Source organism: Panthera tigris, chromosome E3 (genome assembly GCF_018350195.1).
Source record: "Panthera tigris isolate Pti1 chromosome E3, P.tigris_Pti1_mat1.1, whole genome shotgun sequence".
In the NCBI taxonomy this organism is placed as follows: Eukaryota; Metazoa; Chordata; class Mammalia; order Carnivora; family Felidae; genus Panthera; species Panthera tigris.
This window is the reverse complement of record NC_056675.1, coordinates 22,005,465-22,009,809: the sequence shown is the minus strand read 5'-3', so window position 1 is coordinate 22,009,809 and position 4,345 is coordinate 22,005,465.

Sequence of the window (4,345 nt, the reverse complement as noted above, 5' to 3'; positions counted from 1 at the left end):
CTCATGCCCGCTCCTTCATCTCCCATTCTGCTAGTTCCTTCTCCTCGTCCTCCTTATACAGAAGCCCAGGCCTTGTCCATAGAAGCTCTATCGAACCTTCAGGCCATACCGCAGTCTGATGGTGCTATTGAAGATGCCCCAAGCTGTCAGCACAAAGCCATACAAAAGCATACGAAATGGCCATTTTTCTGGCAACAGCTTTATCGAGATGTAATTCGCATACCCTACAATTCACACATTTAAAGTGTACAGTTTGTAACTAACGTGACATTATGTGTCACCTATACCGCAGTAAAAAAAATAATAAGGTATACAATCCAGTGGTTTTTAGTATATTCACAGTCTTGTGCAACTATCGTGATCAGTTTTAGAACATTTTTAGAACCCCAAAAAGAAACCCCAACATCCTTTAATTATTACCTCCCTCTCCCCCAAACCCCCACCCATGCCCTCGGCAACCACTGATTTACTATGTGTCTCTATGGATTTGCCTAGTCTGGGTATTTCATATACATGGAATCATATAATATGTGATTTTTTTTTTTTTTTTCCAGCTTGGCTTCTTTCCCTTAGGGTAATGTTTTCAAGATCCATTGATGTTATAGCATGTATCTGTACATCATCCCTTTTTATGGCCAAATAATATTCCATTGAATGGATATACTACTTTGGTTATGCACATCTGTTAATAGACCTTTGGGTTACTGCTGCTTCCTGACTATGATGAACAGAACTGCTGAATGCGTTTATGCCCCAGTTTTTGCATGGATGTGCGTTTTCATTTCTCTTGGGTAGATTCTTAGAAGTGGAGTGGATGGATCCATATGGTAACTATGTTTAACTTTTTGAGGCCCTGCTACACTGTTTTCCAAAGTGGCTGCGCTGTTTGACATTCCCACCAACACTGTGTAAGTGTTCCAACTTCTCCACATTCTTACCGTTCCTTGTGATTATCTGTTGTTGGGTTTTTTTTGTTTTTTGGTTTTCTTGTTTTGTTTTGGTTTGGTTTTTTTTTTTTTTTTTTTTGATTACAGTGATCTTAGTGGGATGAGTAATATCTCATTGTGGCTTTGGTTTACATTTCCCTGGTGACTAATGATGTTGAGAGTATTTTCATGTGCTATTGGCCATTCGTATATCTTCTTGGCAGACTGTCCATACTGATCCTTTGCACGTTTAGTATTTGGGGCACCTGGGGCACCCGGGGCACCTGGGTGGCTCAGTCGGTTAAGCGTCCAACTTTGGCTCAGGTCACGATCTCACGGTTCGTGGGTTCGAGACCCACATAGGGCCCTGCACTGAGCCTGTTTGGGATTCTCTCTCCCTCTCTCTGCCCCTTCCTCACTTGCACTCTATCTCAAAATAAATAAAAATATTTTAAATATCTGATTTGCCAATGTTTTCTTTAAAATTTTTTTTCTAATGTTTATTTATTTTTGATAGAGACAGAGCACAAGTGGGGGAGGGGCAGAGAGAGAGGGAGACACAGAATCCCAAGCAGACTCCAGGCTCTACACTGTCTGCGCAGAGCCCAATGCAGGGCTTGAACTCGTGGACCATGAGATCATAACCTGAGCCGAAGCCAGACATTCAACTGACTGAGTTTTCTTAAATTATATGTGTGTCATCTTTTCAATTTCTTGGTAGTATCCTCAGATGCACCAAGGTTTCTAATTTTGATGAAGTCCCATTGATCTATTTAATTAATCTGTTTTGTTGTTGTGTTTCTTATGCTTTTGATGTCATAACTTAGAAACCGCTGCCATATCCAAGATCGTAAAGATATACTCCTATATTTTCCTCTAAGAATTTTATAGTTTTAGCTCTTACATGTAGGTCTTTGATCCATCTTGAGTTAATGGCATGAGATATGGATCAAGTTTTATTCTTTTGCATTTGAATATCCTGTTGTCCCAGAACCAGTTATTTGGTTTTTGTATGTGTGTGTGTTTTTTTAAGATTTTATTTTTAAGTAATCTCTACATCCAACATGGGGCTTTGAACTCATAACCCTGAGATCAAGAGTCTCATGCACTTCTGCCTGAGCCAGCCAGGTGCCCCTCAGCGCTAGTTGTTGAACAGACTACTCTTTTCCTCATTGAACTGTTTTAACATCCTTGTTGAAAACCAGTCGATCATAAGTGTGATCATAAGGGTTTACTTCTGGATTTTCAGTTCTATTCCATTGATCTAAATGTCTATCCTTGCATTAGGATCAAACTGTTTAATTACTATGTTTTGTAATAACTCTTAAAATTAAGAAATGTGCGGAGCGCCTGGGTGGCTCAGTCGATTAAGCATCCAACTCTTGATTTTGGCTCAGGTCATGATCTCACAGTCATGAGATAGAGCCCCACAGGTCAAGCTCCACAGTGGAGCCTGCTTAAAACCCCCCCCCCCTCTCTCTCTCTGCCTCTCCCCCATTTGCTCTCTCAAAATAAATAAACTTTAAAAAATGTTAATAAAATTGAGAAATGTAAGTCTTCCAACTTTGTGCTTTTTCTAGATGCTTTTAGCTATTCTGGCTCCCTTGCATTTCCATATAAATTTTAGGATTGGCTTGTCAATTTCTATAAAAAATGCAGCTGGGATTCCAATACAGATCGTGTTATATTTTTGGATCAGTTTGAAGAATGTTGCCACCCTAACAATGTTGAGTCTTTTGGATGTCCTTCCATTGTTTAAATCTCTAAAAAGAAATAATAAAAAAATAGAAAAAATAAACCTCCTCTAATGTAATTGCTATTTTTGTAAATTCCAAAACAGTTGAATATTCGCAGTGTGGGATGGTTCGACTGACTAGAGAGAGAATAGAAAGTCTTTCAAACTTTTCCACAAAGCCAGCATAATACTGACACGCAAATCAGACACAAATCTAGCAGCACCTTAAAATCATACAGTGCACCACAACCTGTTAGCTATGAGGGTGGTGGTTTCCTGTGGGGAGGGGCATAGGGTAGAAATGCGGGGAGGATGTGGGGATCTTCTGGGGTGGAGTCGAATGTGTGCCTTAACTTGTGTAGTGGTTCATCCAGCTTTGTGCTTTTTGCTCCCATAAATAAATAAGTTCATTTAAACAGTCGGAAAAGCTCAGCCCTACAGTTGTGGTTATTTCAGGAATACAACGCTAATGACTAATACTTATGGGGCATTCACCATGAGACATATGTTATTCCAAGGCCCTTGTGTATACTTATTCCTTTAAATCCTGCAACACTCCTATGAGCTGGGTGCTATTGTTGATTGTTTTATTTATTTGATTTTTTAAATAATCTCTATGCCCAACGTGGGGCTTAAACTCACAATCCCAAGATCAACAGTCACACTCTCCACCCACTGAGCCAGCCAGGCGCCCCTTGGTTGATTGCTTTATAAAGGAGGCAACAAAGGCACAGAGAAGCTAAGAAACTTGCCGAGTGGGCAAGTAGCAGGGCTAGAACTTACTTCAGCCTGACAACGTGGCCTCTCAAACTCTGTGTCACACAGACTCTTTGCTGATATTAGAGGAATCTTTAATACTGGCTACGGGAGAATGACCACGTGACCCTTCTTAGAGATTTGAAAGAGCATTCAATAAATTTCAACATCCATTATTGACATGATAACAACATGTTTCGGTTTTAAAATGCATCATGTCTAAGGTTGGACGCTAGAAGCATTTTCTATGAAAGCCAAGAACGAGCTAAGAGAAATATATTGCTATTACTTAACATTATTCTGGATGTACCAAGATGGAAAAATAAGAAGTTTATGAATTCCAAAGTGGAGAAAAATATGATAATTATTTTCAAGTAATTGAATTGCATATCTAGATAATCCAAGAATACTAATCGAAAGCATCTTACAAACAATGAATTAAGTCAGAATTAAGTTGGTTATAAAATGAATACCCCCAAATCAACAGCATTTCTATATTGCAGAAAAAACAGCTAGGAAAAAAAGAAAGAAAGAAAATATTGTACTTTAAAAAAGCTCCAACACCGACTATTACTACATCAGCCACAACAAAAAATGCAGGAAAATGAAAGAAGAAACAAATGAAGACATACCCTGTCCACCAATAAGAAGATTTAATGGTGTAACGATGCATGTTTTCTGTTAACTAAACTTTACATTAATTTTATATCAACAAAAAGTACATTCGGAGGGTTTTTTTTGGAAGTAGACTCACTGAGTCTAAAGTTCAAATGGAAAAATAAACAAGTGAGACTAGCCAGGAAAATTCTGAAAAAGGAAAGTAATAAAAAAGGTTTAACCCCAGTATGTATCGAAGCGTACTCTAAAGCTGCATTTATGAAAAAAGTTTGGTGCTGGTAGATGAGAGAAAGGCAGATTAACAAAACAG